This window comes from Hylaeus anthracinus, unplaced genomic scaffold, assembly GCF_026225885.1.
Source record: "Hylaeus anthracinus isolate JK02 unplaced genomic scaffold, UHH_iyHylAnth1.0_haploid 5, whole genome shotgun sequence".
NCBI lineage: Eukaryota > Metazoa > Arthropoda > Insecta > Hymenoptera > Colletidae > Hylaeus > Hylaeus anthracinus.
Genome location: NW_026535322.1, coordinates 7,172,141 through 7,198,423, shown reverse-complemented (window position 1 = coordinate 7,198,423; position 26,283 = coordinate 7,172,141). Strand labels below are relative to the sequence as shown.

Here is a 26,283-nt window from a genome sequence, read left to right as displayed (position 1 = left end):
GTTTTATATTTAACTTTCAAAATTAATTTTTTTATTTCTTCAGTAAACAGCACAGTTAAACTCAGAAATTTCTCCAAGATATCGCGAAGCCTACCCAACCGTAAGAGACCCCCTGATCAGTGATGGGCAAAACCCTAAACTTGGAATAAATCTGAAGTTTGCCGATGTGTTTGTCTCGTTTCTTCTGTTGAACATTTTCCAAAGAAGGAAACGAGACAAACACATCGGCAAACTTCAGATTTATACGAAGCCTAGGGTTTTGCCCATCTCTGCCCCTGATATACAGTGAGTGTAGAATGTATTCGTACACCGATCAATTTCCCAAAAAACTTTTCTGTGAAATTGTAGTTCTTAACTTTCTTTTTTGTAATCAAGGATATTTTACATATTCTCGGAAATCTCTAAGATAGATATAGTCCAAACAATATTTACTAGTTGATATAATTTGTGAAATTACCAAAAAGAAATGGGAAAAGTGGGTAAAAGTATAGAAATAATAAGTATTTCTACGATTTTTATGACGAACCATTTAGAGTAGAGTTTGTAACGTAAACGCATCGGTTTATTGGGAATACGTACGAATTAGAAAACATCAAATTTCCAGTAAAGTACTTCTAAAAATGGCTCTAATAGAGAAATGGAAAAAGATCCTACTTCGAATAACTAATAATTTAGTTAATCGAATGCTTAGAAGAGTTACAATAATTATAAAATCAAAAGAAAATCCCACGAAGGAAGTATTATATACTTGTAAATTAACGTAAATTTCCCTTTTTTTTTTTAACGAAGTTTAAAAAATTAAACAGTTGTGCGAATACTTATTGCTTCGATATTTCTATCGATTAATTGTATTTATCTTGTTAATTTCGCGACTTACATAAATAGCTATTCTTTTTGTGCTCCATCTATTCTATACATTTCCGAGAATATGTAGAATGTCGTTGTTTATCAAAAGTAAGTTAATAAATTACAATTTTACATGGTTTTTTTGAGAAATTGCTCGATGTACGAATACTTTCTACACGCACTGCATACTCCTGTCCCAAATCTCCACCGGCGCGTTCGAGTCCCGGTCGATCGTCGGTTCCAGGGTCAGCGGTTCTTTCCCTCGAAGGAGACGGACCCCGTGACGCAGCATCGTTTCATCCTAATCTTCATCCCCGCTGGCACACGGTGGGTCGAGTCACGCGCTCGGTCAACGTTAACGACGCACGCCAAGTGCATGACCGAAGCGCACAGCACGCGTCGTTCCCTCGCGCACCCTGCAGGGTCGGGGGACGAACGACGCCGCGACGTTCACGTCGTCTGGTTCGCAGCGGTGGGGAACGACGGGCGAGGGCGTAGTTGGATGGAGAGAGATCGGCGCCGAGAGAGAAGGGTAGAGCAAAGCGACGGTGGGATAACATGGTAGGGGTAAAGAGAGTGGGGAGTTCGCACGCCGACCGGAACGGCCCCACCAAGTTTTACCCAACGATCCGGGAGGCTCGTCGAGGTAGTGGTCCGCGCCCCACAGCCGCGACAACTCGAAACGCGTGTCGTTGTCGCGCCTGCTGTACGTTCTCTGTCACTTTCGGCTCGTCTCTCGCGCTTCGTGCGGTAATAGCTTCACGTTTGAACGTTGTCGCGAGATATCCGCGGCCGTACGTCATCGTTCAGCGTGTCACGGTACCGTACGAGACTCCCGGTTGTTGGGGTGGCGAGAGTCCTCTCCTTTCCGGCGGAGAGAAGGGCGCGCGATTCGGATAGGATAGCCGTTCGCTCGGCGTCCGCGAGGTGGTGGACAATGAAAACAGGCCGCAACCATTAGAGAGGGGGACTCCTCTCTTGACAGTGTCGTTTCGGATTCCAAGTTTCGCGTCGAAGGTTATCGGGGAGTCGTCGGTATACCGGTGAGTGGTGAGCTCGTGATCAGGGTTGGTTTTCGAGTAATTCCCCGAACCCATCGAGCCGGTGAACGTCGAGTGTCGTGGTTCGTTTCTTCGATTGGAATCCCTCGCCCATTTTGGAGCGCCAGGTGGGGCCCGGAGACTGTGACAGGGGGACAGGTGTCGAGGACTCTCCGGGGGTGGTGACCGTGCGTACCCGATCGACAACGTCACCCGGGAAAGAGACGACTTCGTACGTTCGCACCTGGATAGCACACGTACGTATCAAAACCCCGACACACCTGGCTCTACCTAGTGCGGCGGTGCCGTGCTATGGCCTCTCTCCTTAGGTACTCTCCTACACCCCCAAACAGGTTATTGATTTTGCCGAAGTAAGGAGGTACGGATGTAGCCCGTACGCCCTGCGACCTGCTCGTTTTTCCACCCCTTCGCCTCTCCTGTCTCTCGTCCGCTTTATTTCTCGGTCTCCCTCGTCTGTCCTTGGTGCTTGTCACCCTCTGACGGCGGCTCTGCGCGATCTTTTGACACAGTTCGAGATACCACGGACGTACGTACGGGAAACGTGCTCCTCTTTTCACTCCTCTCCGTACTACTTTTCCTCTTTCGATCTCGATCGTAACCGATGGACCGAGGCGATCCATACTACGTAAAAAAGAAAACCGTCGGTTCGCCTGGCCTCTGCGCGACTACGTCCGTCCGCGATGTCCCTTTCCCTGGCGTCTCGACCTGAAGTAACGATCGGAAAGTGCGGGAGAACGGTTAGGCGAGAAACGAGACACGCGAATAGTAACGCGGTGAAACGCCCGTGGTGCCTTAGCTGCTCGTCGACACCGGAAACAAACGGTGTCGATTCCCTGAAGCCAGTCTAAAGCCGTACGATCGTGCAACGGCATCGTGTCACTGAACTGCCGGGGCAGACTGTTGCGGTGCCAACGTGACTATACACGAGACAACGGGCCAGGAGATTCCGACTGACTGCGGATCGATCGCGGGGGGGGCGAAACTTTTCACTACGGGACTTCTGCGGTTCTTTCGCGAAAGCGGCGCCTCGTAGTAAATCAATAGAAGCCACGTGAAGTCGGGACGAGAGATCGCGCTCTCGGGGGCGCCCCTACGTTTCTCGCCCCGTCTCCGCGGCCCCCCCCCCTTCCGCCCCGTTTTCGCGTTTCTTCCCACCCCCCCTCCGACACCCCCACCCCCCCCACCCCCCCTCGACGAACGTGTTCGCGCGTTTCGCGAATTTCGTCGAACCTAGCCGGGATCGATAGCAACGCTTCGCGTGCGTTCGCTTCGCGGAGGGTGACTGCGATGAGAGTTCACCGTGTTCGGTTTCTTGGGAATGTCGAGAAGGGATCGGAATGCGGTAGTAGTCTCTGTTCGAGGTAGACCCGAATGTTTACAAACGAGGATAATTTCGATGAGACGGCTCGACGAGTTTAAAGGATTGTTTTATATACTTTATCGTTTACTGTTGGAGAGGGAGTGGATTTTCATTGAGATTAAAATGGGGATCGTTAATTTGAGAATAAGAACGACGCAATACGTAAAGAGTAGCTTTCTTAGTTTAGTTAGACGCGAATGTTTATAAATGAGGACAATTTCGACAGGTGTCGGATTTCTAAGTTCAAGGGTTGATGTTACTTTGTTGTTTATAATTAGACGGGAGCGGATTTGGGCTGAAATGAATATGGGAAATTGTTATCTGATATAATTTACTTCCCTCTGTTGCTTGAAAATAACGTATTGTGTAAAGAGTATTCACGTTCCTTTAATAAAGCATGAATGTTTATGAATGAGGGCAATTTTCAATGAGGTTTAACTTTAATAACGCTAACAATCAATTCTGTTTTACTGTTTATAATCGGACCGTAGCGAATTCTAATTGAAATCGACGTGAAAAACAACCGTTCATGTGTTTTGGAGTGTTACTCAAAAACAAAAATAACATCAATTACCTGTCCTCGATAATAAACATGACATCATTCGGGGAAGAACGAATATGAAAACGATTCTGCTTCGCTCGTATTGATACCGTTGCGATATGTAAATAAACCCTCGTCTTGAAATGTAAATTAAATCCTATCAATGTTCTGAAAATTCCAAAGAAAGATCCTTCGATTCGTCTTGCAAAAATATCGATGCATCTCTCCTTTAGTTTTGATAACAACCGTGAAATTGTTTGCATCGGAGCAATTTTTGATTCGTCATTCGTTCAACAGACATTCCGAATTATTCCAAGGTAGGAGAAACAGAAGCAGGTTTTATTTTTATTTTTTAGTATCCTTTTTGTAATTTATCTTTCATTAAAAATCTGTTTCGATGGCCTCCGTATCTGAGAACGCGCAACTGTAATTAAGGGATACCTCTAATGCTTTTAATGAATGATATCGTTAGACCCCGTTTCATCATTTACAGCGTATGTTAATTTAGAAACGTCTACGAAGCGTATGTAAATAAATATTTCATGAATTAATTCACTTATGTTATATTCCTTATTATATTATATTCTTCTGCGAACGTGGCACATATTCCTATGTATCTCGTTAAATGTATCTTAAACTAGTTAACCGACTCATCGACTACTTGGTTTGTTAACCCTTTGCACTTGAGGTTGGTTTTCCTTTGAGGTGGTTTTCTTTAGGTTTAATTTCTTTGGAACTCCGAGTACCAATAAAATGATGGTCGTTGAGGCAAAGGTGACCTGATTCTCATATCTCAAATTAGAGATCTCATTTTCGAAGTCGATATAATCTTCGTGGCAATAGAATGCTAAGAAAGCATCTCGAGTTGCTTGTAGACACCAGAAAAAAAGGCCTCGAGTACAAATGGTTAATTATACCGACTTTACCAGAACTACAATTAGTAGAACAAACGACACAACTGAATTCACCCGACATTGGTTCGAATAAAAACTTCAACACGAGGTGAGACAGAAAAATATGACTCGATGCTTTGCACGAAACTTGCCCTTCGGTCCCGTTCGTTCGGGGTCGTTCGCGGAATCGCACAGATAGTGGCTGGCTACGTTCGATTCGCAAGGGAAACGTCGCTCGTTTCGCTCCGAGCCGTTGTGCCCTCGTCAATTATGTAAGATTTCACGAATTTCGGTTTATCGATCGGCTGGAACAGCGACTCGCTAAATTTTTCATCGTTCCGTGCCCCGTTCGAAATCCTATTTCTGGTCGGTTCGTTGAACGCGGAGTATCGGATAGTGAGGTCTTATTTTAGCGACTACTACGGGAACGTAAATTTCACGCCTTTTGCGACAGGCGAAACGATTCTCGAACTCGAGGAGGACGTCGCCCACGGAGTGGGACACAAACGGTCGGTTTTGTTTAAAAAATAGAAGGCTTTTTAAAAGAGACTTTCCTAGAACTTTATTTCTTAATCAAACTTATATGTAATTACCTTGGGTTTTTATTTATATTCGACTGTTCGCGTATTTTGTTTTTAAAGATTCAGATGTCGATGGGTACAAGTTTATCCGGAATAATTTTACATTTGGAGTTTCGAATGTAGAGTCTACTAGAATATTTTATGAGAGGCACGATTCTTCCCCCATGTGTACTAAAAATGTTCTTCGAAACTATACGTTTCAATTTCGTATTTATTCATTGGTAAGGGCATTAGAGTGAGGGGTTCAATGAATCTTTAAATTGACACCACTATTGCTTAACCAAAGGGTATATCAGACGTATCAACGATAAATGAACAAAGATATCATTTTCGATAAACGGGGAATCGCTAAAAATGAAATACAATAGTTAACGGTGGCATTATCCACGCGTTCGCTCGAACAAAGTACCAGACCGTAGTTTCGCGATAACAGATGGCAAAAACGTTCAATGACCAAGCGTTCCAACGCGCAGAGCGTAGCCATGGAAGCCCGCCAGTCCCGAAATACGTCGGAAGTAACATCCATGGTGGAGGGACGTTTTCTGAACGGTTCGTAGCCCCGTCGTTCCGGCGTCTGTTCCCTGAAATTCTGACAGGCTGACAGGGAATGTATCGACAAAAAGTCTGACTGCCGTCCGTTTTTTGCCGACTTAACTCCGAATCGGGAACGGAAAGATAAAACGCGTGTGCAACTCCGTAAGCAAACCTATTCAAACCTATCCAAACCTCGACGCTCACTTTCTTATTTATTCCCTTTTTTTTTTTATCTGCCGACTTCACTCGGCACGATCGCGAAAACGTTATAGAAATTCAGGTAGAGGCACAGGTAGAGCGGCGTTCGGTAGAAAGTATGGCGAAAGGTCGATGGTCAGCTGATTACCCTGCTGCAACTATAATTAATCTTCTTCTGGAAGCTTCGATAGTTCGGACTGTAATCGCAGGTGATCGTTCATAGAGACGAGCAAAGTTTTATTCGAATATCAAATTGGGCGATAAATTTTTACTCGATTGGAGCAGTTTATAATTGAGATTCTAATTTTTATTCAAAGGAGTACGGAATAGATAGACGTTGAAAGTAGGAAGCTGAAAATTCAAAGAATTTTGGGCACCACTGTTCGATAAATGTCGCTACATATCGGTGCTAAATACGCAGATGACCGCGCAGAGCGCAGTAGAGCCTCGATTATCTGAACAATCGATTATGTCGGAACACGAAACGAGACAATATGTTTGTAGCATCGCAAGCCCTGCGTTAACACTGTATACGCTATGAAATCTCCATCCGTTATACATAAACAATTATACTAATCTCCATACACGGTGATTACGCTCCGTGTGGTCCGGGTCAGCGAACACGCGCGAGAGTATTAAGAAGACGAGGTGTCTATATTTGTCGATATCGCGATACTGCTTATTCCAATGGTAACTGTGAATATCGAATAAAATGAAATCCGCACCCACAGCTCGTTTTCGGTTCGGAATGACCCGATGGGCGCATAGAATGAATTTCACGAGCGAAACGTACGCGTGTAACCGTGCAGGAACGTAAATTAGATTTTCGTTTGAAATATTCATAGTCGTCTGGGTCGTTGGCAAAGGAGATCTCAGCACGAACGGAGCATAAAAAATCGCTGGCAGAGTTATCGAGACGCGAATTCATCGTCGTTCCGCTAACGTTGCGGGTCGTGCTCCCAACCCATAGGCTCCCGTCTCGTCGAAATAGGTTCTCTATTTGACACCAGAGTAGTATTGGCGGATACGAGCTGGCGGTCGTGGGTGTAGGTGCGTGTGCACGCGCGCACGCGCCAAAGGCACCGTGGATCCTCTCCCCTTTCGCTCTTCAAGTTCCCTTCGGTTAAAGGCTGTTTAACGTTTGCGTGCAGCCAGCTTTCTAAGCGGCTACTTAGGTCGGAGTTCATCGTTTGTCGAGCGACGATCGTGGTTACGACGGACGTCCGGTGAATTGCGATCGCCTCGTCTCGGGGATAAGGACCCGAGGTGGTTAAGCAGCTTCGAGGCACTTTGGTGAGATAGAGTTACACGGCCAGCCTTCTTTGATCGCTTGAATCGCTGTTTTCGAGGCAGACTAGCTCGCTCTCGTGTCCGAGACGTTACCTAAAAGGGCTATTCAGGAAGGTGCGGCGACGCTTGTCGAACAGGACGCGAAATTGTTCTTGAAAATCTTTCCGGTGAAACTTATCAGGTGAAACTTATCAGGTGAAACTTGGTAGGAAGATCTCGGAAAGAAAGAACGAGATACGGTAGCGATACTAGGGGAGTATTTTTGTGGTTCCGTTGGATTATCGATAAAGTCTTAGTGATGGTGATAGTTCGAGTATGACTTGGTAGGAAGATTTCTGGAGGAAGGAAGATGATAGGATTACAAGTTACTTACTTCGTGAACAGTAAAGCGTGTTCTCACTGGTGTAAATTCGTAAAGGAGTGTAATCTATACGTTTAAACGGAGGTATGAAGAATGTACAAATAAGAACAAGTACTTTGTATTAACCCTCGGATATAAGACAAATTGTATCGTGTATAAACCTACGTAAAGCCATGTAATTCGCATCATTAGTTTCGTAGAGACTTAAATAAAAGAAGGGAAAACATAGGATTGGGTATCGTATGGTAGCGACACTGAGGGAGTATTTTTGTGGTTCTGTTATATTATCTAGTCTTATCACTCTAATTCGACGGTAAACAGACGTGAATATTTTAGTATTTCAATGCCAGCTCGTAGAATAGTAGTGCCTAAAATTGACCCCAGAGCTTTCTCCTCATAAATCGCACAAGAATAAAAACTCGTCGAGCTTCACGGACCCGGTGGCACTCGCGTCGCGAAGGAGGCGACAAATCGCCATTTCGCGCGTTCTCGTCACAGCCAGACCGAATCCCACGAAATGCAGGGGAAATTTACTTTCTTGTCCTCCCCCGGGGGAAGTTCAAGTTCCTCGCGAGGGTGGTCGCCAAGGCGCAGCCTGTCTGCGCAACCATGGAGAAGCTCCAGGACGGGGAAGGACGCGATGCCGATGGTTTCACGGTAATTTCATAAAAGATTTACCGGTCGTCTGGCATCCGTCGCTGTCGCGGTTATCTCCGTCGACGCGGCACCGCGCGATTCACCGCGAATCAGGAACGAAATTTGCATAGTTCCGCGAATATTCACGCTATCTGTCCTGCCGTGTCGTAAGCGGGCCGCGGAGGATCCTTTCAGAGACGCTGTGTCTGGCTCCTCCGCAGGGACGCCTCCTGGATACCTTCCGGTGCGCCGGAATCGTCCTGGAAAGTTTCGAGGACCGTTATCGGGAATGGGCGTTCCTCCCTGCCCTCGAATCCCGGAGGTTCACGCCCAGGAGCCCGCTAATTAAGGTTCATTGTTATTTGTGCACGCGGAGGACCGCGAATTTTACTTCCCGTTATCTCCTCGCGAAAGACGCCTCCCCCGCAGTTCCCGTTGATTAAGTTCCAGGGCCATCTTTATTCCATCCCGATGTCTCGAATGCTTCGCGTTTTCCTCGCGTTGTATCGAGGGACTTGTTCCCTCGGGAGTTGGACAGCCGTCGAGGTTTATCAATGGAGTGTTAATACAGCTGTTACTTTTTTCTTGGAGTCGTACAGTATGTACATACCCTCGGTTTCTTCTATTTCTAGATGGGAACATTAATGTGCTTATACTTCTGCCACTCGAATTAATATGTGTCCCATTTTATAATATTTTCCCACCTTTCTGATGTAGTCGTTATATCGTCGCCATAAAGTTTCTTTAATTATTTATCGAATACTAGCAGGCCCGCACGTGCTAAGAGTTTCTTTTTTAATCTTTGTTCACCGATTACGCCGAGATGGCTTGAACACTATTAATATCGTCAACCAAATACTATCCCAAACTTACTCAGACAGTATTTTCGTGTCGATAGTTTACACATTAACTCTTAGACAGTATTTCCAATATTGCCACTTTCACCTAGCTAACTCAAGCTGGAATTAAAAATTTTTAATTTTCCGTCGCTTCCGAAAAGGTTATTCAATATAACTTGATGTAAAGGAAATAGAAATTTAATATATTATTTAACACAATTTAATATAAAGGACGTAGGAATTACTTCATACTTTTTAGTGGAATTTTAATATTTTTTGAAGTCGGTTATATTTATTTTCCAAAAAGTACTTTATTTGACGTTAGAATCGTTGCATGAACGATTATGTATTTGCAGGACTTTGCAAAATAACGTTAATCAAGCCCCGCAATAGAAATAGGATATTCGTAGCTTAAGGTGACTAAGGTGAAACAGTATCTGTCTCCCATTTGCGTGAAAACCATCCTGCTAGTACAATCGAGAACTTGTAGAAGTAACGATAAAGGAAACGACGAAACGTTACGTTCGACTTGTAACAATTCCCTCGATGCCGGAATTGTCCGTGGTTATCGGTTACTTATCTGCATTAACGGCGTACACAGATATTTCGCTTATAATTGCCATTAAAACCGTAAGCTCTCGGAACTACGCGGATCTTAACCCGCGTGAATTACAGGTAAGCTGTACCTATGCATTCGCGTTATCCTGGGAAAAGCCGAGATAGCCTGCGTCCCCGCGCGCTCTATATGCACTATACGTTATAGATACGCGCGAAACAAAATTTCGCGTTTAAAAGTTTTACCGAGCGCATTAAATCGAGATTTCCGCGACACTGAAACTACCGCTGGCTCGCGACGGTAACTTGCTCCATTAACTGTCGCGTTTTTCGTTTCGGTATCCCAGAAACCGACGCGGCCGAGATTCTCCAATTTCGGATAACGAGGAAAGGATGAGCCACTCGTCATTGATTACTCGACGGTGCTATTTGAATTACAAAGTTACAATCCGTTTTGGAGTGTAGGTAAGGAGCGGAGCTTACGATCGGATATTTATTTAAGAAATTGGTGGATGAATATGTTTTCTTCTCGCGGTTTGCCGAGATAGAGAAAATTCTGGTATGCGAGATAACTTATGTTTGATTTACGATGCTTGATTTACATTGGATGAAATATAAACGTACAGACGCCTCTTTATAATTATATTCGCCGTAATCCTGCGCACGGTGACGATTTTCCACCGCGAGATAATTTCAAGGTGGAGAGTTCCAGTGGCTGGGTAACCCAGAAAGAAATCTTTGGCCCCGCCGGAAGCCCTAGGAAGATTTAAAGCGCGGAGAACGCAACCGCGTTTGCGTGCGCTTCTCGTTGGCCTCCTCTTTGTGTTCCGCTAGCGAATTTACGAAGCCCGTATTCCGCGTGTCCCGTTGAAATATCTCGCTCGTTTATTCCGCAGTAATTAGAGCTAAACGAAAACGCGACAGGTAGAAGTCATCTTTTCAGAGGGATGGGAGTGGAGCGGCGTAATTAATAGTTTAGCGATGCCGTCGCCGTTTCAACGTAAATTAAGGAGTAATCCTTTCGAGTCGCCCGTTTCGTATCGCGGCGGGACTCTGCGCTTTTAAATGATTCCGTTCAACGGGACGAGCGAAACTTTCGGAACTTCACTTTGTCTTCGTTCCTCTTCCCTCTCACGTTGAGATACTGTTATTTGTCCCCGCTAAAGGGTATGCAACAAATTCCCGCTGAACTGAAATCCGACTCGGAAATCCTAACTCTCGTGGATTTCTTGTCCTTTGCGGAAATTCGTTCGATTGTAATACGCGGTGGTGGACGTTTGTATTATTCATTTTATCGTGTATTTATTCTGCTGCATTTGTTGGCACGGGCTCCCGTGAGATATTAATATCGTTATTACCGCTGCTTTATCTATGCTCGACTGTACGTTTATCTTAATGTTAGATTGGAATTGCAGATGCAATCGGTTGGTAGGAATGTTCTTCGAGATACAGTCAGTCTGATACTGCGAGTATCGAAGAAATTTGTTCGATGTTTCCAAGTGTGTAATTGCATACATATGTCGATGTATCTATAAATACCATAAATTCATATACATATTTATAACGAAAAATTCATTTGGTAATGTCGAAACTATTATTTAATTTAATCAAACTTCTTCAAAAGGATTGACTCCACGAAACAAAAAGTTGCGAAACGCGATGAAATAATGTATTCGACATTGCATTTTAAAATTCCGTTTATAATATAGATTCAAATAAATATTGCAGAATGCATTGATCCAAATGTACCTTTCGTCTAACGGTATTCATAAAATTAATAAGGAAAAATAGTAGTTGGAATTTTTATGCGACTGGTATCAACCAACTACACTGTTCTGCCCTTATTCTTCGAACGCTCGTTTACTTCCCCTCGGAAGGAAGGAGTGTACAGCAACTTTGAAGTTCAGGAAACAGTCCACCAAAATTACGAGGTTCGTATGTACTAGCTCCTCCGCCATTCACCGAGTTGAAAATTCTTTCCCTGACCGTCCTATCGCCTCCCTTCATCCATCTCCGCTCGATACGGGCGTTCAGAATTCACGAGGACGTCGCTTAAAAAGGGAAAACTCCTGGAAACGGAAATCGTCCTCCGGCGTTCGTTCACCCGCGCGAGCCGGTGACAAACGATCGAGGTGAAAGATGGGACTACCGAACGGAAACACCGGTTCGGGGATGGCCGCGCGTAAACCCCAACCCCGTTGGTTGCACAGCTGCCCGTGCATCCAGGGATTGAATCATCGCCACGTAGAATAATCCGACGCTATTCCCTATTTACAAAATTGCAATGGGCCCCCCCCCCCCCCCGCCCTACGGGTAACTGTACCCTCTTCGACTCTGGTTCATTGTGTCCCACCCTTCTTGACGGACACCCCCGGCCCATTGTCGCAAACGCCACACGCCACAGTCGTCGCTGGGGAATTTCATCCCTCTAGCCCGTTCTGGCCGCCCTTCGACGCGTTATTGGCTTGCGTCGCGTACACGTACCCTAATTAGTACGAATGTCTGGCTGTCGAAGCCGCTGAAGGAACCGAGGAACCGTGGGGATTTTACGCGACATGATCAAGGTCGTTGACGACCACCGAGATACGGTCATTGGATGGGATTTTGAACGTCGGCGAATGGAAATTGGGGAGGAAATCGTGGGCTGATTGTAGGGACCGACTTGGCTTGGTATACAAAGGATGGGAAAAAGAGAGGTTTGGGGAGCGACGTGGGGCAGGTGTGACTGTGTTGTGCCAATTAAGGTCCGGAGCTATTTTGTATTATATAGTACGTGACACTAGGAAATCAGTGTACGGTAGGGGAAGGTCGAGGAATTTAGCACTGAATGTAAACGCAAGTTACAAAGTTTATTTAATTCTGTTTATATGCGTACGCATGCGTACTCTCGTTTGTTAAATGAAAACGCTAAATAAAAATGATAGTCACTCGGAAACTTGTCACTTATTTTATTATCCGTATATTATTCAGATTTCGTGACAATGCGTTGTTTCCACAGAAGGGCGAATCTCCCTTCCGCGGCGATCGTTTAAACAGATGCGATTGTAAGAACCGTCTTTTCTACCGAGTAGAAACCTAACGATCCGAAAGTCGCGGCTTCTTTATAAGCCGGAGGATTTTATTCTTCCCCATCGTCGGAGGCACTGAAGAAGCTATCGGATGATTGTATAAAAAGAAATTGGTTCTTGGCTGAACGGTAATGAGAGTTCTCCTCGTGGTAATCGTTTGGATGATTGTTATCGCGGGGAGCATCGTAATTCGTAATTTCCTTTTACGTTACGTTCCTTTCGTGAAGTCGGCAGAACTCGGAGGACGATTAGATCGCGAATTCTTAATTAACACCGATATACCTGTTTCTCCAAATGTGGGCAACTTGCGATGCACTTTTCGAAAAGAGTGTCGTTTTCGTACTAAGAATTTAACAACATAGGACTTCTTCTTGCGATGAATATTAAGTAAACAATAAAGTGCACCCAGGATGAGGCTGACTCGAGATATATCTCTTTCTCCAAATGTGGGCAAATTGCTACGCACTTTTTGAAAAGAGAGTCGTTTTCGTACAAACAATTTAACAATATAGGTATTCTTGTGACGAATATGAAGTAAACAATAAAATGAACCCAGGATGAGGCTGGCTCGAAAAAAGAGGAATTTCAGCAAGTGCGCTCCATCTCTCGATGAAATTTCTCAAGAGCAAGCCCCGCTGGGTTCATTACACTTTATAATCGCGATATTCTAAATTAGACTCCACTCGAAACGAATCGACTCCGGGGAACGCGTACCTTCGCCGATATCGACGAATCCTCCGGAGAGATCCTCCTCCGCGAGCAATCACATTTCTCTGGAACAGGAACGTCACTCGAGCGTGTTACACTTTATAATCGCACTTTGTCGAGTCGGTAGCACTCCGTTAGACTCATTCATTTACAGAACTCGGAGCTAAAGACAACAGGTCGGAAACACGCTGTATCTTTAAACAGGTCTCGCCCTCTTCCTCCCGGGTTGACACAGTAACACTTAACGTTATCGATCCCATCCAGGGACTATCCTACTTCTCCGAAATCGACGTTCTCGAGTACGAGTCGCGTTGCAATTTATTATTCCTCCTAATTTAGAATTTATAGTTTCTCGTGTGGTTGATTCGCGCAGATTGCACTATTGGAAAGTTGAAGCTGTTCCATTGAGCCTTACGGTTACGAAATTTAATCGAAAGTACATCCGAAATAGTGTTTCTTTGTCTTCGTACATTGTTTTCGTATTGTCAGTCGCGATGAATGCACGGATTCCCACAGTCTACTAATTACCATCAATCTCTTCCGGAGACAGCTCTACCAACTTCGTCGAACATTCCAAGACCCTCCCCCTGGACGATCAAATTTCTCGAGAACAAGTACGTCGCTCGAAGCCCCAATTACACTTTATAATCGCGATCTACCCAGTCGACGCTCCCGCGAGCCCCCGTTCGTTTGCTCCGCTTCGAAACTAAAGACAACAGTCGGAACGTACCGTTTCGTTAAACAGCTCTTGTTACTTTCCTCTTCTTCTTCATGAAATGGATTAACGCCTGGCTACAACGCTCGATGCATTGCACTTTAGAGGCTGAAAAAAAGGACTGACTTTGATAATCAATTTTGAGAATATCGCGAAAGGAATAGGATTTCTTTTTACAGGGTTTATTTAAGACGTTGGATTATAATTTTAGTACAAAATGGCGGCAACGATGGGAGTCTCTAAAGAGACGGTTTTTGTCGATGTTTGTGAGATTTGGAACAGAAAACCAACAAATTTGATAACATATATACTGTTAGCTATAGAAGCACGTAGCGGTTTTACTATTTAATGTACACTTTCGTTTTTGTTAACAATTGACTATTTATTTGTTGATCAAGAAATGGGTTAATGCGCTATTTCTACGATATTTGATTCAAAAACAAGAACCTCTACGTACTTGTATAGCCAACAGTACGTATATTTTAAAATTTGTTGATTATTTGTTCCAGATTTTATACACAACGAAAAGTCGATTTTGAAGACTCGCTTTGTTCCCGTCATTTTGTACTAAAATTACAATCCAACAATTTTTGTTTATACTTCAATACGTGTTAAATAAACCCTGTAAAAATAAATCCCATTCCTTTCGTCATACTCTCAAAATTAATGATCAAAGTTAGGCCTTTTTCTCAGCCTCTAGAGCGGTGTTACCCCTTAATCGACTCGCGACACGAAGCTCCTTTGACGGAGCATCGCCCAAGTTGGTTGACTGATCTCAATACGGACGTTACCCTTGCAAATTCGAGTCGCGCTTCGCCAACGCAATCGAAACACGGGCCATTAGACGACGGCCAAATGCTGAGCGAAATCGTCCGGGAACTGGCGAAAAACACCTCGATTCCTCGCTCCTCGTTTCGACTCTTCGGAAACCACCCCCGGCGACGTGCCACTCGAGGGGTTAACAATGCCGGTTACGCGAGCTGCGATCGCAACGTTTCGCGTAGTTAGCGTTGCCTAGACAATGACAAATCTCTCGTCGCAATCTTGATCGACAATTCGGGACAACGGCCGCGGTATCGGCTTCGCGTCGACCCATTGTCTTAAACAATTACGTGTTATCAACCCGAACGCGGGGCGTCGGGTTCTTGATATTGGCTGTGCTTAATTTATTGGCGATTCCTGGTTAGAAAGAATTCAACCGAAGCAGGGCGCGACTGACTACGGTTGCAAATCTATTTTCTTCTTTCTTCTGTTTCAGACCGAAGTTTTGGTATTTATCACTCGCCATGATAAATATCTAACTGGTACGGGGGGTATACTGCGTGGGACGTTTTTAATTCAGGCATTCTAATTTTTGAGAGTTAATAAAAGGCAAGCGAAGATGTCGTCGTGTTTGAATTGTACTCGTGTGCACCGTAAGCAGGGATATGAATCGTAATGGTATCGTGCCGACGATTCGTAAATCATCAATGAGTCTCATTAACCGCGAAGCAAGTGGCAAGACGCGGGAAGAAGAGTATAACCGAGATGATAAATGAAACGTCGTTGCAAATCTAATTGCTTATTCATGTTTCGAGAGCGACGGCACGCGAATCAATTGATCCAATGACTCGTCGCATCTACAGAGCGCACGGTTTAAAGAGTGCCAACCACGAAATGCTTCGCGAAATGCTTCGTATAAACAGCTAATTCGATAGTTTCTGTTTCTTCTGGCCCCTCGATACTTTACTCGTTCATTGAGAAAATCTCAGAAATATGTAGGTAAAGATATCCAAATCGATTTCCTTAACGAAGGTGAAAGCGTCAATCGTTGCCACTTACGTATACGATGTTGTCACATAAAAATTGTAACATTACTGACGATTATTTTTTCGTTATTTTTCCTTATTAATCTAGAGACGCCAAGTACATTACAAAATTATAAGGCCACCGCGTATCCTTTGCTCGTGAAATTGCAGCTCCAACCTAACATGAAACTTCTTTCATTAATATCTCATCACGTCTGCAATAATTTTCTAAATTTAAAGCCATTTTTCTTATTAATTCTATATAACGTTACGTGAAAGGTACGGCTGTATTCGCGCGTTGTACAATATTTATTTGAGTCTATATTATAAAGGGAATTTTAAAAACGATAATGTACATTATTTCGTCGCATTTCTGAGCTTTTTGTTTTATGGAGTTAATCGATTTGCGCAATGAACGGGTACGTAGACAAGACGCTGGATTATATTCGTTTCATATCGTCTGACTTGGAAAATGTATATCATTAAATATACAGATTGTTCTCGTAATAATTTGATAATAATTCGTACACGTATATCAATAGTAGAAAGAACAAAAACTTGTATGAAAAAGACCCCACCGTCTTCATTCAAACCAAATTACTCTAAACTCCCCAGAACAAGTTCAAACATAACCCCCGCGAGGCTATTAAGGTAATGGAAGGCCTTTCCAATAATATGCAAGCGCCACCGTATGAAAGAAGACTCTTTCTCGGGGAAACGCAATCTTTTAAGTCGCCAACGGTGCACACCAGGGTCGAGTCTAATTTTTTAATTCCATCAGCCGTTATCCGCAACATCTCACCCGTACAGGGGCGACACAATGCCCCGCGCTAATTACCCCCTAATAGCTGTTATCGTTTACTATCGCGAGTTCCGAGCGCGGCGGCCGCAAACAAGCACGTCTATTTACAACCAGTGCGGCGCGACGACCCCGGTTGTATAAATAAATTCCCCGCCTGAACTACACCGAATAGCCTGAATAACTCTAAACATCCCATTCAAACCTGTTCTACCCGTGTCCGCGGAGCGTCTCCCGCGTATTCACGCTCGTCGAAGAAAGAAAGGGTAGAGACTTACGCCGCGACGGACACCGAATAACGCCGAGAGTCGATTTCACGCCGCGGCGTGCTCTTTGCCCGTATTGCGAACACGTTCGCGGAACGTTCGAGAAGGTTCGCAGGTAGACGAGCGAACGATTATCTAACCACGTTGTGGAATGATAAATTCTGATAAATAACTTTTGACTCGTCGAATGAAATATCGAGATTATTGTGCGTTATAGATAAGCGTCGAGTTCAACCGCGATCGGTACGCCGTTTTACGTGACGCGATAATTGACGAACGCAATTGTGTTTCGTATGTCGTGCGTATCGTGTTCATAGATTTACGTTATCCATTATTCGAATGTTACTAGCATTGAACGCTGGCAGCTATTTTGAAATCTGATACGTGCTGACGGATTTGGCCCTCGTTTGAATAAATTTGTGTCTAAATTATTATTCGAACCGTCATGCACAGGGAAAACCGACAGCGCTCCGATATGGCGAAGGGACGTGATTCGAGTCAATTTATTTTTACGGGATTTGTGAATGCGCGTTTCTTTCTGTTTTTTTTATTGGAATATCCACGTGTCCTTTACGATCTTCCGGATATGTCTTCGCTCCGAAATGATTAAAAAACAGTGGTCTATCGACACACTTCGCTCGAGGTCCTCGGTCTCGACAGGATTATTATTCGTTCGGGAAGCGTTTATTCCAACCATTTTCGGTGGCCACGTGCACGACGCGTCGCGCAGGGAGTTTTGCACGGCGTCGCGGGCATTATAATATTGGTCACGCCATATGGCGTCGAGGAGCCGTAAAGGGTCGGCGGTCCTCGAGCTCCTGAAAGCCGCTCGCTTACCAGTCCTTCACCTTGGGTCTCGAGAGGTCGCCATTACAAGGAGATCCCGCCCTTTTGTTCGTGCCATCGCTTCGGTATTCGCGGCCGTTCTCATTTTGCGCGTACGTGCTCTCGCGACGCGTCGAAAGATCTTCGCCTCGTCCGCGCTCCCCGGGGCAATTAACGCTTTTTTTTTTTTTTTTCTACAACCCTTCCGCGAGGGTTCATGTAAATGAACGGTAAACGCCGCGCTGCCGAAGGAAATATCGACTACGTGACCCGTGTTCCTCCGCTTTTATCGAGCGAAGCGTCGTTCGAGAGATTTTTTGAAACGCTAGGGTGAAAACGTTGAACGCGGCGTTTTCGTAGGAAACTCTCGTCATTCTTTCGCGAGTTATTACTGCCAGTTGTACGTGCGTTATATCATTTTCGTCCTGTAATTATTTCGTTGGAGAAAACCGAAGGTCCGAGTGTCTCAGCATCAAGAATAAATCGAATAAATTATTTTCTTGAGAACGTTACCATTCCAGGTTACAATTTTTATATTCTGGAATAATCGAGTTTCATTCCCAGGGAAAATACGGGGGAAGTGCAAGCGACGCGACTAACGGAGAGATTTAGTTGAGTTTCGCCACTCTACCTGCCGCGTGCGTTTCGTCGTCGCTAATATTAAGCGAGCTTTTTTGCCCCTCCCCCCATCCCCTCCCCTCCCCTCGCCGCCCCCGTGTGCTTTAGCCTGTCACAATTAATAGTCATGTTTACAGGCCCATGAGTACCGGCGACGCGAGTTTCTCGTTTCGTTTCTACGCGACGTCTAGTCGCTCAGTCGTTGCGCAGACATTAGAAAATATTGCGAAAAAACGCTGGTTAAATTACGCGAACATAAAATGGCCGAATCGTCCGTTTCGTGTATAGTATCTCGGGATAATTCGATTCATTATCACCTTAAACAGCGAGCCGTGCGTCGGCGTAATAAAGCGTTTATTTAACTCGATAATTAGAGCTTTTTTCCATATTCGGGATTTAAATCTCAATTTGCATTTTAAAGCGATATATGGAGAGCAGTTCGCGCTTCGTTAAATACGTCGCGATTAACCGGTAATCTACGCTAATACCGCTTCGCTCGCTGAGGGTCGAAGCGAGCTCCGTTATTTTCCTTCTTGATCGTTCCCGTCAATAAATGCAAAACTTTCTCTGCCGTGCAAAATATTCACTCTGACGGTGTCCTGCACGGTCTCAAAGCTGACCCTTCAAAGGGTTGAACGGCGGAATAACAGGATGTGAACGCAATCAACGACGAATACGCGGCCGTAAAAGGCGTCGGACACAATGACGCCGTGGACACGGCCGGGCTTCGATATTGTTTCCCTTTGATCCGCGCCTAGGAAGGTTAATTATTAAAATAACTAATTACCCCTGCGCCGCAAGACTCGAGGATCTCGCTGCGACACGTTTCACCGACCGACGGAACAACGAAAACCTTCAATCGTACGGAGAAATTGCTTACCCTATGCGAGTTTAAGGAGGTTTCATTTAATCCGCAGTGACTGTGTTATAAGAGGCCAATTCTCTCGCGAACGAAACCTCGAATTAACAAATTTTATTCCTTATTTCCGATTTGTTTTTTCATGTAGAGTCACATACTTCTCGGTTGTACCGCCGATGCTGGGACACCCTGTAGAATTGAGCATACTTTTCCATATTTTGAGAACTCAAATACTAAGATATGATATTCACCTAACTGGAAATAGTATTTTTCAGAGTAACTGCAATGAAAGCGTTCAAATAAATCCCCGAGCGCAACGAGCCCGGATTTTGATTACGAAATTATCCTCCCTTGATTAACCCAGGATAATCGAAGCTAGAATGTGTTCCGATCCCAACAAAAGCTCCGTTTTCGCGAAATCTGGCGCAATCGACAGGTACAATAAGGGTAACGGTTCACGCGGCAGTCATCGCATCCCGTCTTCCGTGTCGCTCGCGGTTACGCAGGATTCACGGTTGGAGTTGTTTTATTAACGAAACCCGAGTCCGCGCGACGGGGTTTCGATTACGGGGCGTCGGTCGATGCGGAATTTCATTTATGGAACAGCTAACGACGCCACGAATATCTAAGAAGTACGTCGGGTACGCGCGTTATTGCGGAACTCGCTCCGATCTACTTAGCCCGGGGATTCTTATTCCGGCGATATCGTGGATAGGAACCTCGAGGCAAAGTGGATCAGAGAAGTTTTATAGCGACACGGGCTGCACCGATGCTCGAGAAATTTCTGCGGCGCTACTTGCTTGGCTCGGGCTCGAGGAAATCCCTCGAGTGTGCTCCAGCGACGGTCTAAACAAACGGTCGTGGAACACGTTTCAGCCGACGTTGATGCGACTTCGGTGGTTCCTGGTCGGATCTGGTTAACGAACGATCGATTACCGCTCGTCTAGGCGCGGGTTTGGTTAGGCCGGGGGTTCGCAGACCTCCGGAATTGCTCTCAAATGGGGGGAATTTCGATTGAATAATCTGGCTGCAGGTATATTCTCTATTACTTAAATGGAACATATGCTGTATATTTTTATTATTTCGAAATCGTCACAGCATTCTTCGTATTTAGGAAGTATAAAGTGGGAAGATTGTATAGTTTAGGGACAATTAAATAAATTTTATGTGTATATAGTTTCTACTTAAAATTTGGATATAATACAATAAGTTGTACCTATGGAATATAATTCACAGTACATATAAAATGTATATTACATATAAAGTACAAAGATATACATAATATATAGATACCGTCAATCGATCAGACTCCATACAAATACCTACTTCAGAATGTGTGTTTAACTCTAATCCATCAAGCACGTGACACGTGTTTCACCTGGAATAACCGATTCAATTTCTCTTCCCTCGTTCGATTTCTGTTGTACCCACTCGCGTCTGAGAAATTCATGTACGAAAATCCTTTAAACGACAGCGATGCACGCAATAAGAAGAGCAGAAACTGGATCGCCCACGCGCCAGCCAGACAGGATTTTTAATAAAATCCTCGTACCTATCCGCGAGTCGAATAATCCCTGATGGGGCGACGGGTGATTAATTTAAATCAAACGCGTCGTTGAAATCGCGTCGAGCGATACTGACTCAGGGGTATGGATGAAACGATTCACGCGGAAATCGGTTCCCTAAGGAGCGTGCAGATTCCCATAAATCTCGGCCTTATGACTCAGCGTGACCCTGTCAGGGTTACGCCCTCTATCATTCGGGCTTTTTGTATTCCCATCCGGACGAGGGATCTCCTCTATCGATTACCACGATCGAAAGTCGAAGCAGAGGGGAGCCTGCGCCGTGCTACGAGATTCGTTAAGTGGCAAATTTTGCTAAATGCCGATCCTCTAAAAAATCATAGCAGAGTAACTCGCGATCTTCGTCCATCTACGACTTCCTCGCTACTTCCACGCGAGTTCCATAATTAAACATGTGCAAAGAACTCGAGACTTCAACTTCCCGCCTTCAAAAACGCGCGACTCGTTACGAAACCCGCTTTTATTCCTGGGTTCGTCCGTAATTCGTAGTACGTCTGAAAGTTGTGTAATTTCTCATCCAAATGTAGGTCGAAAATGTAGAATAAAGTTTTCCTGTGTGAAACCTCGCGTCGTCAAAGGAAACGGTTCTGAAGATTCCTCGGGTACGCGAGCACCCGACCTACATTTTTACTACAACGAGCACGAGTACGAATCCACGTTTGTGTTTATTGCTTGCTTGATTCTCGGTGATCAGGTCGTGAGCTATTCCACGTTGATTAAAAGAGTTTCTTCCTTTGTTCGTCGAAGTAGACGGTGTCCATTTCATTTAAAGTACAGTTGATCTCGAACGCGTTTAGATCCATCCACGTTAACTTGGAATTTAGATTCTTCTTAATTTTCAGCAAATTATTAATATTTCTGTGGATCTCCGAGCCCTGAGAACTCGAGACTCTTCAAAAGTTTAGAATAAACTCGAATATTTAGAAAAATATTTAGCTTAAAGTTGAGAATTTAGAATATAGTTGATCTCGAACGGGTTCAAATGTATCCATGTTTCCTTGAAATTTAGAACCTTCAGAATCTCTACGAATTATTAATATTTATAGGGATCTCCGAGACCCAAAAACTTAACCTTAACTCAACTTAAACTTAACCTTAGCCCCAAACCAGGAGGCTCTGTGTACGTAAAATAAAAAATGAAATAACTTCTGGGACGCCTGCCTTCTCGATCTTTACGTTCCATTTCCCAGCGTTCCAGCTCGGTAGACGGAAGTACTATTTATTTTATTAGAAGGATCCCGATGCAGGCACCGCTGCGAGACGAAAGCCGCGTCGGATGTTCGTCTTCCTTATAGAGGGTCCACTGTGCTCGTTAGAAGTAGCTTTGCCCCAAGTGCTAGTTTAGCGATTAGAACGAGGGAGCCCTGTACGTATACGACTCCTCTTCTGTTTTTTTTTTCTTTTCTTTTTTGTTCTTGACGATAAGTGGTATATTCTCATGAGCTGGGAAGATCCGAGGTCGAGAGCCATTAAGCGTGGATCTGATTTGAGGCTTCGTGGATCGTCACGGAAAAATAAACGTCGATAACGAACCGTGCGCGAAACTCCTTAATGCAAATTATCGGGCGACCTAGACCTGTGATTTTTTATAAATTACATAAGTAGGTGGTAGTCGGTATCGATTTTACGGGATGTTCACCTTGAAGACGCGTTCGAGTTTATAAATTAAAACTATATTTGATGTCGATGAATTTGAATTGTTTAGACAAAACGGCGGGCAACCCGAAAATGAATACAATTAAACCAATAATTTCTCGATGATTATGCAAATATGGCCGTTCCGGTGAATATCCGTTAATTCTCTCGCACAGAACTATTTATAACTCCTCATTCGGAAGTAATTAATTATTCTATCATTTACCGTAGCTTATGCAATCGGTAATTCGATAAAAATTGAGAATTAGCGTTGTCGCGATTCTGAAACACCTGAAACACTTGACTATCGCAATAGTAAAGTGCAAGTGTATTGCGCACAGAGCGTAATAGAATCTATAATTGCTCCTTCGCCTCATAAACGCGATTCGTGCTCGTACTTGGTGAAACTCTGAACTTTCACGCAACATTCTTTCGTCTCACACACGAATTGCTGCAATTGGATCCACGTGACGATATTTGTAACTTCGCGAAAGGAGGACACGACGATCAGTGGGTATTCGAGTACTTAGACATCACGTTGGGTAGTATCGAGTTGTTTTTCGTTTACTGTTTGTAGTTAGTTGCTCAATGTTTGCGGTTCCTTGTTTGCAACTAGCGTTGGTAATAGTAGAGTAGCTGGTGCACGCGTAGATAGTATTTATGTTAATCGGGTTGTTGATTCGATGTCAATAGCACCTGGAAATTTGCGGTATAATGATTGAACGAGAGACAAATGTCACGCTGTATTAACTGAATTCTCTTCGGAATTACGAATCAGGGACCGAAGCTTAAAGCGATAAAAGAGACACTTTCATATTTCAAGCGTAACATGGAAATGATAATTAATTTAAATCCATTAGGAATAATCGACTACCTTACCTCGTCAACGAATAACACAAAAATTACGGAAATTATTCGAGCGAATTCTCGGTTATATCGTAACACAAAAATATTCCACCATATGAAGTTTTATTTAAAAGGCCGCGGCGCCCATATTAACTCCATGTTTCGATAAATCTTAAATTTAAGTGTCAAAGCACTTGGTATAGTCATAATTAGACCGCTGATCTTTATCCCTACAAAAATAGAACCCAAGTGAGAATTTATTTTATTTTGCAAATATTATAACATGAACTTTACTTTCAATCTTTTTGTTTGAATTTGTTTTATGGAGTTAATCGATTTGTGCAACGAATGGGTCGTATCTAAGCGACAGGGATTTTCATTAACGAATTAGAAAATTAATTCTGCGGATCAGTTGTTGAAGAAACCAAATCTGGACAAGGGTTGTAAGACTAATACCAACGTAATACCAAATACGAACCAGTATAATGCGAAAAGTTTATCTTTATAAATATTTGTATAAGAATGTCCGCCGGTGAAAGTGTTCATCTCCATGGGTTCCATGATCTCGCTCGGTGTACGGAGCGTCGAAAGCAAATGATAATAGAACGATCTATCTGAGAACGACGAACCCTCCAAGCCTGATGGGCGAGACAAGGGGCGGCGGTTAAGAACCAGGGAGGGTCAGAGCGCAGCAACGGGTGGAAGAAGCTCCGTGGCAGACAGAGGCGTCTGGACGGGAGTACGAAACAGAGAGGTGCTCTAGGAAAACGTTGAGAGCCAAGCAGGGAAAGAGTGAGAGATTGGAGCAAGAGGCAACGGGGACGACTAAAAAGGGGTTCAAAAGAAGCCAGCACGGGAGAGGGATGCGCCGAGACGAGGAAGAGGGTGGGAAACCTGCGGGAGGGCGACGAAAACTCTGGAAAAGAGAGACAGACGACGGGAAAATGTTGGCGGATTTCGGCCAGAAAGAAAGCAGCGAAGACGCTGCGGAACTCGAAGAGGGAAATCCGTGGACTGGGGGAATGAAGGAAGTGGAAAGTAGACGGATAGCGGAGGCGAGAGTAGAAAGGGGACGAGAACTGGTCGAATTGATTGAGAGAAAAGGCAAGAGGCTGGTGCGCCAGTGGTGGCGTCTGCCATGGCGGCGAAGAGGACGAAGCAGGGACGTCAATCGATAGCGGTTGCATGAGTCTGAAGTTCCACCCTCTTCGTTGCTCCTGCCGCCACGGTTACTACTGCCGCTGTTATTGTTAGCGGCAGTTAATCCGCGAAGTTTCTGGACGTTGTCGCGCTAGCGGCTGCTGCGACCGTCGCGTTTAAAACTATTCCGCGTTTGGATCGTTCCCGCAGGACCGGGTCAACCCTGCGAGACAAACGACCGAAACGTGATTGCCCTGTCTATAATTAGACGAGCGAAGTTCAACGGGAGAAAGACACGTTCGCTACTTCCAGACACACGGGACGAAAGTCTAGTTCGATGACGAAGTCCGGAGTCGAGTCGCGCGACGAAATTCGGTTGGTTGCCGAGGCCTTTTCAGAACGAGTTTTACGGAAGTCGCGAGAGGGATTCCTTTGCTTACGGCTGAGAAATGTGGGTGGCACGTGTTGAATATTCCAGAACATTCCGCGATGGAATATAGAGGAGGACAAGCTTATCGCGAGGGTAAGGGGATCATTTGTTCCTTTGTGTGATAAAAGCAGTTCGTCTTCAGTTCTTTTCTGAAACGTCCTCGGCGGAGGACTCAAAGAGGTCTGCGCCATTGACGTTTACCGAAGAAATTTCATTGGATTTGTGCACGACGCTGCGTGCCGTGTGTTACGATTGAAATCTGTTGGATTTGGTACAAGTTGGGTGGAAGTTTGCGGCTCGTGCTTACGCTTTGATTAACGTTTCCAGCCTGTGATTACTATCTTACGAGCACGTACCAAAGTTTGTCGCTCATTTCGCAGCTCGAACGGTGATTAATCGATGAATACGTAAAGAACTAAGAAAACTTAAACATATGTAGGAGAATGTATATTGGATATATGAGAAATACGAAACTACCACCCTGAAGACCAGCTTAAATGACGAGAAATGCTTATTAAACATATATATAAATATACTTAAATATACGTTCAATGCTAAATAGTACTTATGATTACTAGAGTGTGGATTTGTATGCATTCATAGAAAATCTGAACGTCCAAGAAAATATAGAATGGACACAGTAGCTAATAATATAAAAAATATTGAGAGTAAAGTTCATATTATAATACTTGCATATTATATTTTGCATGGAGATCCGCAGACTAATAATTACTGTTAGATGTAAGAATTAATTATTTGAATCATAAGCCATTCCGTATTTATTTTAATTACATTACGACTCACATATGCGACAATAAATAAATAAATATATAGGTATTTCTTTTTGAAAGACTGAATAAAATTTATGCGGTCGATCGGTATCGTCAGCTGCTATTGATCGGTAGATAATCTCCAATTACTCGGCAATTTATTAGCAGATAATTAGTTCGTCCTGATTGTTCAAACTATTAATAACATACAAGGCATGCTAGATGAATCTTACTGGCGAGCAAGTAAGTAGGCCTCCGTGATAGGCGAACCTCATGTTCAATCTCTTCGTGAATGAGTAAGTAGACGATGGAATATTGCTCTGCGTTCTAATATTACAATTCAAGGTACAAAGATATCTGCTGTTACAAAGGGCTGCACGACGAATGTTCAAGATACCCACGATTCAAGCAACGATATAGGTCCTCTCGAGTCTTGTATGCACTTGTATATTTAGCAGGGACTTCTAGGAGATCATAGAGGGCTCCGAAGAAGTCCGAGCCTGAGAAGGATAGTCCTTAGAAGTTCCACTCGAGTTATC

The 26,283-nt window shown here is 44.2% G+C and overlaps 1 protein-coding gene across 2 annotated transcripts in view; it reads left to right on the top strand.

Moving 5' to 3' along the window:
* The first annotated feature begins 1,090 nt into the window (after nucleotides 1-1,090).
* Nucleotides 1,091-26,283, top strand: part of LOC128895687 (neural-cadherin-like) — a 64,060-nt gene continuing 38,867 nt past the window's right edge. Inside the window, exon 1 of one of the 2 annotated variants that reach the window (XM_054158509.1) lies at nucleotides 1,091-2,143. The gene's annotated coding sequence lies outside the window, so the exon portion shown is untranslated. The remainder of the gene's footprint in view (nucleotides 2,144-26,283) is intronic. The other variant, XM_054158507.1, reaches the window with a different exon arrangement.